Source organism: Dromiciops gliroides, chromosome 4 (assembly GCF_019393635.1).
Source record: "Dromiciops gliroides isolate mDroGli1 chromosome 4, mDroGli1.pri, whole genome shotgun sequence".
Lineage (NCBI taxonomy): Eukaryota > Metazoa > Chordata > Mammalia > Microbiotheria > Microbiotheriidae > Dromiciops > Dromiciops gliroides.
Window position 1 is genome coordinate 452,920,114 of NC_057864.1, and position 11,493 is coordinate 452,931,606.

Below are 11,493 nucleotides of genomic sequence, written 5' to 3' on the forward strand. Positions count from 1 at the left end.
CTACAAGGACACAGGAGAAGATGAGAAGGACTAGGAGTGGGGAAAAGAGAGGCCGAAGGGCAGACTGACAGAGCAAACAGACAAAAGGTCAGTGAGAGAGAAACACAGGGGTTCAGCAGTGGCAGTAAGGAGAGGAAAGTTAGAAGCAGGGGGATTTACAAAGTGAAAGGGGCTCAGAGTTAGAATAAAGTACCTGAGTGCCCTAAGGCAAGCGGTGGCTAAGGCCCTTATTGTATTAAAGAAGCTCCAAAGAGACGCAGTGGAAAGAGAAGTGCCACAACGCAGTCAGGTTGTACATTTTATTTCCCTGTATTCTTAATTTTCAATAGTATCTCATAAATAAACTCTGCTTTGATTATTTGGTTAAGAGGCTTCTTAATATTTTGCTTATCAATTTGGGAGTGGAGCAGTGTGGTGGAACTTTATAAACAGCCCACATTAAATTAACAGCAGTCAGATAGCCAAACAGTCAACAGTCCCCATATTAGTCCCCCAGTCAGATTAGCCCTCCCAAATTAGGCTAGTCAGTAAAAATATTTCTACATTTGAATGGCGACCACGGCAGGGCTTACGGCCCAATTATAATTTCTCTAAACTTATCATTTTTCTTATAATCATAATTTTTATAAGTCCAAAATTATATATTTTTAGATTAGATATACTTATTAATCATAATTTTTATAGCAGTCATTCAAAACATCTCCACATTAGTAAAGTTGTGAAAGAAAACATAAAAAAATACTTTAGAAAGAGGAACTAACAAAAAAAATTATACTTCAATCTGTATTCAGCTACCATGTTCTTTCTCTATAGATGGATTGCATTTTTCCTAAGTCCTTCTGATAGCATCCTGCTCATCATTTCTTATAGTACAATAATGTTTCATCCTAATCTCATCCCACAATTTGTTCAGCCATTCCCCACTTGATTGGCATCACTCCTATTTTGAATTTAACTTTTTTTAAAATCTCTTTTAGGATACCAACCTAGTAGTGGTATTGCTAGGTTGAAGAATATACATGGTTTTATAGCCCTTTGGCCATAGTTCTAAATTGCTGTACAGAATGTTTGAATCGTTTTACAACTTTACCAAGAGTGCATTAATGTCTCACTTTCCCCATGTCCCCTTAAACATTTCTCATTTTCCTCTGCTGTCCTATTATCTAATCCAGTAGGTATGAGGTAGTACCCAGAATTGTTTTGACCTGAATCTCTCCAATCAATAGTAAATTAGAGCATTTTTTTCATATGGGTATAGGTGGCTTTGATTATTTCATCTGAAAACTTCATGTCTTTTGATCATCTATCAATTGGGGAATGGCTCTCATTCTAGCAAATTTGACTCAGTTCTCTATATGTTTGAGAACTGAGGCGTATCAGACAAACTTACTTCAAATTTTTTTCAGTTACTATTGCTAACTGTATTACCCTCCATCCTATTCCCTCCCCTTGATATGTACTCTATTTTCTATCTTCTTTCACTCTATCCCTTCTCAAAAGTATTTTGCTTCTGACTGTCCCTTCCCCTAATCTGCTCTCCCTTTACCCCTCTCCCCTTAGCCCCTTCCCCTCCCACTTTCCCACAGGGCAAGATATATTACTATACCCACTTGAGCGTGTATGGTATTCCCTTTTTGAGCCAATTCTGATGAGAGTAGGGCTCACTCACTCCCCTGTACCTCCCCCATCTTCCCCTCCACTACATAAGCTTTCTCATGCTTTTATGTGAGATACTTTATCCCATTCTACCTCTCCCTTTCCCTTTCTCCCAGTGCATTCCTCTCCCCCCTTAATTTTATTTTTTAAAAAGATATCGGGGCAGATTTCCTTTGAAATTCTCCTGACTCTGGGCTGGCCCTACAAAACCAGTCAGATTTCCTGTGTGTGTGTATGTGTGTGTGTGTGTGGGGGAGGGTCTCTGAGTCCCCCAAACACCCTATTATTAATAATTTTCTCAAATTATAGCACTTAACAAAAAGGAAATATTTTTTACTCGTATACTTTTATTTCCCTTAATAAACTATAGGCTTCTTTAAAATATTCTCTTGGGGCAGCTAGGTGGCGCAGTGGATAAAGCACTGGCCCTGGATTCAGGAGGACCTGAGTTCAAATCCAGCCTCAGACACTTGACACTTTCTAGCTATGTGACCTTAGGCAAGTCACTTAACCCCCATTGCCAAAACAAAACAAAAAGATATCGGGGCAGCTAGGTAGCACAGTGGATAGAGCACTGGCCCTGGAGTCAGGAGGACCTGAGTTCATATCCAGCCTCAGACACTTGACAATTACTAGCCGTATTACCCTGGGCAAGTCACTTAACCCCAGTTGCCTAACCAAAAAAAAAAAAAAGATATCAACATGGGGGTAGTTAGGTGGCGCAGTGGACAAAGCACCAGCCCTGGACCCAGGAGGACCTGAGCCCAAATCTTTCCTCAGACAGCCAACACCCACCAGCTATGCGACCCTGGGCAAGCCACCCAACCTGACCCCCCAACAAAAAAAAAAACAATTAAAAAATGCTTTAAAGATATCACCCCTTCATATTCAACTCACACCTGTGCCCTCTGTCTAAGTATACTCCATTCAGCTACACTAATAATGAGAAAGTTCTTATGAGTTAGAAGTATTATCTTCCCATGTAGGAATGTAAACAGTTTAACCTTTTAATATCCCTCATGATTTCTTTTCCCTGTTTACCTTTTTATGCTTCTCTAGGATCTTGTATTTGAAAGTCAAATTTTCTATTCACTTCATCATGAATACCTGAAAGTTCTTGAAGGGTTAATTATGAAATCAGGAAGATCTTCCCTGTTCATGAGAATATAGACTTCCTGGGACCCCCTTTTTTCTTTTAATCAATCAGGATGATTTATAGGTTTGTTTTCTTCCTTGAAAGCCTGGCCTGCTTCCTTGGAACAAAACAGAACCTTTGCAGAAGTTCAGAAACAGATAAACGTATTCCGGTCAAAGCAGGATGTTCTTCCTATCTCCCAGGCTTAGCCAGCCCTTGAGAAAGGAAGATAACATCTCTGCTGGTCAAGCAAGCAGTTGACTTAATGTCTTCTTTGTTTAAAACTGTATATAAGTCTTCACTGGGAAAGTGGTCTTTGGAATCTCACCCATAGAGAGGATGTTCTGCCCGGGACCTTTCCCAGTCAGGACTCTGGAAGTTGTGAACCGGATTCCCCAGCTAGAAATCCAGATGTTGATGCTTCCCTGATTTGGTGATTTATGTCTTTCATTACTGTAGTTGTGATAGAAATTGTTATTGTGTCTTTGTTTCTCTATTTCTATGCAGCTGAGAGGCTCCTCTGGGTTGGCCTGCCTGGGTTGGATCTGCACGGCTGTGGGTGGCCGCAGGGCTGGGTTCCTCTCTCACCCTGGCACAACAGGTCTTTCTTGCTGTCTTTGTCTGGAAAATGATACCATCCCATCCTTTTGTGGGTACTGCTGCCCTTGGAATTGTCTTATGGCATTATTTTGAAGGAATTTGGAGGGGTTTGAGGAGACAGTTCCAGGAGGTTACAGCCTTTCTTCTGCCATCTTGGCTCCTCCCCAGATGTTTTTTTTTTTAATGGGGGAGGAGCACAAGGCTAGCAATAGCAATTCTAAAAATGGGGGGATAGGGGAGGGGACACTGAACTGATAGACTACAAGTGTGGAGAGAAACATGTGTTTTTGGATATAACCATAGTGTGAATTCTTTGTTTTTGACTATGCTTATTTGTTGCAAGTTTTTCCCCCACTGTTTTCAGTTGAGGGAATGGGTAGAGGCAACTAAGTGGTATAGTAAGAATGCCAGGCATGGAATCAGGAAGACTCATCTTCCTGTTTTTAGATCTGACCTCTGACACTCAGTAACTGTGTGCCCCTGGACAAGTCACTTAATCTCTGTTTCCTCATCTATAGAATGAAGATATAGCACCCACCTCCCAGGATGTTTGTGAGAATCAAGTCAGATAATACTTGTAAAGTGCTTAGCACAATGCCTACTATGAGGTACTATATAAATGCTAGTTATGACTACTACTACCACCGCCGCCACCACCACTATCACTACCACTACCACCACTGCTACTACTACTACTACAGAAGTAGCCATGGTAATGCCAAAGAAAAGAAAAAAGGACCATTCAAACTTTTTTCTTTTTTTGCAGGGCAATGAAGGTTAAGTGATTAGCCCAGGGTCACACAGCTAGTAAGCGTCAAATGTCTGAGGCCAGACTTGAACTCAGGTCTCCCTGAATCCAGGGCCAGTACTTTATCCACTGTACCATCAAGCTGCCCCCTCCATTCAAACATTTTTAACAGTGCACAGAGGAGAAGGACTTTCAGAAGGAAACAAACGAGCAAGATAGCTTTGAAAATAAAAAGTTCAGTTTATTTTTTGTATGTATATATTTATATGTGTGTACATGTATATATGTATGTATATATATTCTCTGTGTGTGTATGTTTTTCACTCGTTTCCAACTTCATAATCCCATTTGGGGTTTTCTTGGCAAAGATATTGGAGTGGTTTGCCATTTCCTTCTCTAATTCATTTTACAGATGAGGAAACTGAGGCAAACAGGGTTAAGTGACTTGCCCAGAGTCACACAGCTAGTAAGTATCTGAGGCCAGATTTAAATTCAGGAAGTTGAATCTTCCTGATTCCAGGCCTGGCACTGTATCCACTGTGCCAACTAGCTGCTATATACACCAGATCCACACACACACACACACACACACACACACACACACACACACACACACATATATATATATATGTGTGTGTGTGTGTGTGTGTACATATATATCATATAATTATATATCTATCATATATAATAAACATGTATTACAATCTAATATAATAATATATGTGATTATATAATAAATATGTGATCTATAATTATATGTAATGTGATATTTTATATATCTATACACACATACTCTGTGTTGTATAAAATATATTAGCATTCCAAGGAAGACTGCTTGCTACCTGCAGCTTTAGTTTCCTAGGATACAGATTTTCTTCTTCAGTGTGCTTTCTCTGATCAACTCAGAGCACCCAACCAATCAGCAGCATTCTGTGGCATTTGAATGGACCTATGGAATAGAGACTATCCCTATTAGGAAGTTGGTCTGGAAAGTCTATGGTTGTGTATTGGGTGCTGCTTTGGTGGGGTTGAGTGAATTGAAAAGGTGCTGTTTGCCTCAGGGTTTTGTGTATTCCACCTAAGGTCATGGAGGTAATTTTCACCAGGTTTTATTATTCAGTCTACAGCTGAAGCTTTTGTTATTTAGTGTGTGTTGTTTACTTTGTAGATTGGAGGGTAATTAGTCCAGCTGCAAGTTCTGATAACTAGGTTTGGGGTTTTTTTTCCCCTTCGGCAATTCCTCCTTTTTTTTTTTTTTAAGTGAGGCAATTGGGGTTAAGTGACTTGCCCAGGGTCACACTGCTAGTAAGTGTTAAGTGTCTGAGGCCGGATTTGAACTCAGGTCCTCCTGACTCCAGGGCCGGTGCTCTATCCACTGCACCAGCTAGCTGCCCCAGCAATTCCTCCTTTTGATTTTGCCTCAGAATTGTCCTTAAATGTGGGCCATTCAGTGTTCACAATAACATAAGGCAATGGTTTGTACAGCAAAATAGGAAGCTCCATCCAGTGAAGCTTATGGTGGTGATGAAACAAAAATATGTAAATAAGAAATCATAAACATAATGAAAAACATTCTCTTATAGACTAGATAATGAGTATCAATCATAGTACAATAAATGAGAGGGAATAAAGAAGACAATTGAAACAAAAAATCTCTTGTCAATTTTAGAGGGTCGTAGTAATAACTTTTTTTTTTGGCTGGGCAGTGAGGGTTAAGTGACTTGCCCAAGGTCACACAGCTAGTAAGTATCAAGTGTCTGAGGCCAAATTTGAACTCAGGTCCTCCTGAATCCAGGGCCCATGCTTTATCTACTGCGCCACCTAGCTGCCCCCCGTAGTAATAATTTTTAAAAATATTTACCTGTGTTTTGGAGCTATGGTTTTGAACAGTAGCAATTATTTGACAAAAGGCATAATAATAGCATCTACTTCACAGTGTTGTGGGGATTACATGAGATAATACACACACACACACACACACACACACACACACACACACACACACACACACTAGCTGTGTGACCCTGGGCAAGTCACTTAACTCCAATTGCCTCACCAAAAAAAAAAAAAAAGGAATTCCTCTTTAAAGAATTACACCCTCTTGCACATAAAAGCAGTTAGAATAAGGTAGTCATTTATTTAGAGGAAGGAGAAGGGAAGGGAAACCATGAAAGAGATTGGATTGGGCAAAAAATTACATGGATTTCTCATGGGGAAAAAGGCATGGCACAGAGAGAGTGGCTCTGAGATACCAATCTCCTGGAGCAGGAGACTGGCAGGTACTTGTGTGTGTGTGTGTGTGTGTGTGTGTGTGTGTGTGTGTGTGTGTGTGTGTGTGAGGCAATTGGGGTTAAGTGACTTGCCCAAGGTCACACAGCTAGTAAGTGTCAAGTGTCTGAGGTTGGATTTGAACTCAGGTCCTCCTGAATCCAAGGCCAGTGCTTTATCCACTGCGCCACCTAGCTGCCCCTGCCAGGTACTTTCATAGAGGACTAATGGCAGTGACCATCTGACTGTGGAAAGTTCCTTTAGTAAGGGAGGACCAACCCCCACTGGTGGTAGCTGGAGGAGATGGGTGAGGGGTGGCTGCAGATCTCTCAAACCATCTCCTCTGGACACAAAGGAAGCAGCCACACCTAATTTTATTGCCCCAGGGTTGAGGGAAACTAGAATGAAGGGTGGGGGTCCCTGAGCTTGCTCAGTCAGATCTGGCTCCACTTATCTCTCTAAGCGTCTGTACTCTGGTGTAGTTTCTCTAGGAGAAGGTTCTTTGATGTACCCCAGAGAACTTCTGGGGTGCTCTAGGCCCATAACAGAAGGAACTGGTAAACCACTCCAATATCTTTTGCCAAGAAAACCCCAAATGTGGTCATGAAGAGTTGGACATGACTAAAATGACTGAACAACAAAGTAGGTGTATTTATTCATATGTATATAAACTTTTTTCAAACCATAGCACCAGAAGGACCAGAATTTAAGAATAAGGACCAAGTTGTATTAGTTGATGAAGTAAAGGCAAAGAAAATAGTGAGAGGATGAAAAATTTTTATTTCAGAATTATTATATCTGTTTGTAATTATTTGTATTTAAAGTGGATTAGCACAGATGGGAGAAGGAAAATATTTATTATCAAATATATTTCCTTGTAATCATTTATTTAGGAATCACATTGTACATACTTCTTGTTGCTCATTTGATGCAAACAGGTTTTTGTTATTGTTTTGTTTTGTTTTGTTTTGCAAATGAAGCCTATATCTCTGGTTCTGTTCCTACGTTTTGTAATGTCACAAACCTGTCTCATTTTGGCTGGAACAACATCCATCTCTTCAGTCATGGTTGCTGTCACTTCCAATTTGCCACTTTGACAATTGGCAATAAGCTCCTCCCTCACCTTTTAGATGTATTCTCCACAGTTAATGTTCTAATTACAGATTTTTAAAATATATATTACTCATGTATTTGATGGGAACATGTGGAAAATATACATAGGCCATCTCCTACTTGCTGATTTCACTGGGTAACCCCATGCCATTTAGTTAAAAACATTGACCCTTGCCTTATTCTTGTGCTCCAATAAGACCATCCCTGGCATTTTCTTGGGGTTGTCCTCTTTACATCCGCATGGAAGGTCGTCATTATAGTTCTAGACTTGGATCTCTTAGAGCACTGGTCTGAAGGATACTGGAGACTTCTTTGAAGATTTAAAAATCATAATTTTTTTGCAGTAAGTTACATGCCTTCATTACTAATAGACATTCTCTTTTTTATCTAAAAAGGATTTTAATATTAATTCGTTTTACTGTAACAATATCACAAAAACAAACATAAACATTTCCCCTAACACCTGGGGGCATACTTTTCCCTATATCACCTCAGTTCCTGGGAGATGTGGGTTTCTACTTAACACAACTTCTACATAGCATTGGTTACACCAAGTTCACATCCAAATGTGACATTTGTTGTTCAGTTACTTTCAGTTGTGTTTGACTCTTTGTGACTCTAATGGACATTCTCTACTATTCTGATGAATAGTTATATAACTGTACTACACCTTGGTTTTACAAGTGTCAAAGGAAGACCCAGGGAAGTAAAATAACTAATTGACACAGGTTATATAGTATCTTTTATTGAATGGTGGTTTCATGAGCTTCAACACTACTTCTTTAGGTTCTCTAGTAAGATTGCTTCTAATACAATCTTTTCTCAAGTAAGGGACTCTGTTGACTAAGTATTTGCTTTTGGTGTCTACTTCCAACCCAAATTTCAGGCCAAATTTGTCTGGCTTGTTTGACTTATATTGAATAAAATCATGTAACCATTCTGAGTGGGTCCACTACAAATTTATGTTACATAATCTCAGTTGGGCCCACATTACTTCAAGGCAATCCTGCTATACCTCCCTTTATCAACTCACCATCCCACTCTCCACAGTGGCTCTTCCAAACCTCTTCATCCCTCTTTAAACTTCTACCAGTAATACCAAGAGTAACAGTAAGATCAATGAACTTTTCTAATTCATCTAATGTAATGGATCACTTGGCGTTGCCTGGCCCCAAGCATGGATTCACTAAATAAAATTCAAAAAGATCTAGGACATTTATTTTTTTCCAATAGTAAACATTTTTATTTATAGTTTTAAGTTCCAAATTTTATCCTTCCTTCTCTCCCTCCCTCCTTTCCTCCCTCCCTTCCTCCCTCCTTGGGGTGGTAAGCAATCAGATATGGGTTATACATGTGCAAATATGTAAAAAGACTACCATATAAGTCATTTCATACAAGAAAACTTGAATAAAAGAAAAAAATGAAAGAAAGCAAAAAATAGCATGCTGGGCAGCTAGGTGGCACAGTGGATAGAGCACTGGCCCTGGATTCAGGAGGACCTGAGTTCAAATCCAGCCTCAGACACTTAACTAGCTGTGTGACCCTGGGCAAGTCACTTAACCCCAGTTGCCTCACCAAAAAAAAAAAATAGCATGCTTCAGTCTGTGTTTAATCAATATCAGTTCTTTCTTTGCAAGTGGACAGTATGCTTCATCATTAGTGAAAAACAGGACATTTCTTAATGAGATGAGTTATAGAATATGCAGTAGTGTAATAATATTTAGTTGTTGCAAATGTTCTCACACTGCTTAGAAGAAATAATCCATTGCCAAGAAAAACTGTATTTACCTTTCAGATATTGTGGCTCTTCATCTCTTTTTTCTTGAACTTGCATCAGACAAGACCCATGTTGCTCATTACCTTTTAGATTGTCAGGTGTAGCAATAATTTCACTGATGAGTCACCCATGTTACTGGAATCACATGAGGAATACCCTTTTCTGCCTTACAAATTGCAATTGTAATATTAACATCACAAATTCATTATCTGAAAGTTTACCATTGGAGCTAAATAATATATTTCTTAGTTCTAAGGTCTGTTCATCAGAACCTCTGAGATATATTACCAGTAAGGATGCTATATTATGAAAACCAAATAATACATTCTATTTTTTTTTAAGTGAGGCAATTGGGGTTAAGTGACTTGCCCAGGGTCACACAGCTAGTAAGTGTTAAGTGTCTGTGGCCGGATTTGAACTCAGGTACTCCTGACTCCAGGGCCGGTGCTCTATCCACTGCACCACCTAGCCGGCCCCAAATAATACATTCTAAAAAACAGAAAAAAATTAGTAAGATAGTGGAAACTACATCAAAGATAAAATTTCATTTTACTTTGTAGATACGTTATTCACAGGTTTTATAAATGTTTGATGAATTTTCCTGATTCTTCAAGAAAAAAAACTAATATGGGCAAAGAAGTGACCCCAAAGAAATAAATGTTGGAACATTTCTTCATATTTACAATGAAAGTACAAAGTGTTAAAGCCTATACCTTACTTGATGCATCTGGTCATTTTTGATAGAACCACATATTTTATTCCTTTGTTATTTGAAAAGTTTTTTATTGATAACAAAGATATAGAGAGATATATAAATCATGAAACATCAAGTAGAAGGACCTAAACTTTTTTGAATTTTGCGTCTAAGTTTTTTTTTAGTTTCTTTTTTTATCAATTGATGTGCCTGGTCTGCTCATTTTTAAAGTGTCATATAAATGCTTGTCGTCATCATCATTTTACTTCAGGGTGGTTCCTTGGATCTCAAGTGTGGGATCCTTAAGGTGTTCCAGCCATAGACCAAAGCATCGTAACCTGCCATTTTATATGGTACTGGGACAAGGAAGACTGGGATATAAACTTCCACTTTTGTCTTAAATCCGGCACCTAAAGTGCTCCTGGGAAAGGTCCAGATACTGTAAGAGACGATGGAAAAGAAATAAAAGTGCGTAACAAAGAGAAGATGATTAACACAGGTAAAAATAGGTCCCAAAAGAACAAGAAATACCCATTGATAGCCATTTAGATAGCGATTACCTTGTTCTCATCATCCTGAGTTTAGCTCAAGTCATCTGCTTCTGAGAAAAATTTTGCCCTGGTAATTCCGAGTCAAAGGGGGTCCGTCCTAGTCTACTGGATGCAAATTGTCGAACTTGACCCATACAGAGAGAAAAGCATTTCCATGAATCAACAGCTTGGAGGTTTTTTGTTTTTGTTTTTGCAGGACAATGGGGCTTAAGTGACTTGCCCAGGGTCACACAGCTAGTGTCAAGTGTCTGAGTTTGGATTTGAACTCAGATCCTCCTGAATCCAGGGCCGGCGCTTTTTCCACTTTGCTACCTAGCTGCCCCCAGCTTGGAGTTTTAACTACACTATCAGTCATTAACGGTACCTAAGATGGATAGCCATTCCTACCTTGTTTCTAGGGCAGATTTACAAAAACATTTCTTCCTGTAGATCCCCTTGCCAGGTTCCAAATTGTGCAATGCCCATCGTGGTGATTTCCTAGGTCAAAATACGGAATGCTTCATGAATTTTCCCATCATCCTTACCCAGGTGCCATGCTGACTTTCTCTATATTATTGCAATTTTAGTATCTGTGCTACTAAAGAAAGCGCTGAATGTTCCTTTTTTTTTTTTAAGCAAGTGATATGTAATCATTCTTATGTGTTCTACTTTCTTTATAGAAATACCTTTTTTTGGTGTCTGTTAAGTTCTCAGAGCCCATGATAAACATGTTAAAGATTGGCTAAGATTCAAGAGCAGAATCAAAAAGGCACTCCATGGTCAACATCCACATAACATTAATGAACAATATGTCAGCCAAGGAGCATTGAAAATTGCTGAATTGTGCTGATTTTGTTTTTGTTGTTGTTGTTGTTATTGTTGTTGTTTTGGGTTTTTTTGGTGAGGCAGTTGGGGTTAAGTGACTTGCCCAAGGTCACACAGCTAGTGAGTATTAAGTGTCTGAGGCCGGAT

The 11,493-nt window shown here is 39.2% G+C and overlaps 1 long non-coding RNA gene and 1 other non-coding gene across 2 annotated transcripts; both read right to left on the reverse strand.

The window, feature by feature from the left end:
- Window positions 1–10,182: 10,182 nt before the first annotated feature.
- On the reverse strand, window positions 10,183–11,019 carry LOC122753196. Its single transcript, XR_006356259.1, has 3 exons — window positions 10,930–11,019; window positions 10,552–10,666; window positions 10,183–10,430 (listed from the first exon to the last, which is right to left on the reverse strand). It is a non-coding gene; the product is annotated as an uncharacterized LOC122753196 (long non-coding RNA).
- Window positions 11,020–11,025: 6 nt separating this feature from the next.
- On the reverse strand, window positions 11,026–11,132 carry LOC122727025. Its single transcript, XR_006353004.1, has one exon. It is a non-coding gene; the product is annotated as a U6 spliceosomal RNA (small nuclear RNA).
- Between the last annotated feature and the right edge of the window lie 361 nt (window positions 11,133–11,493).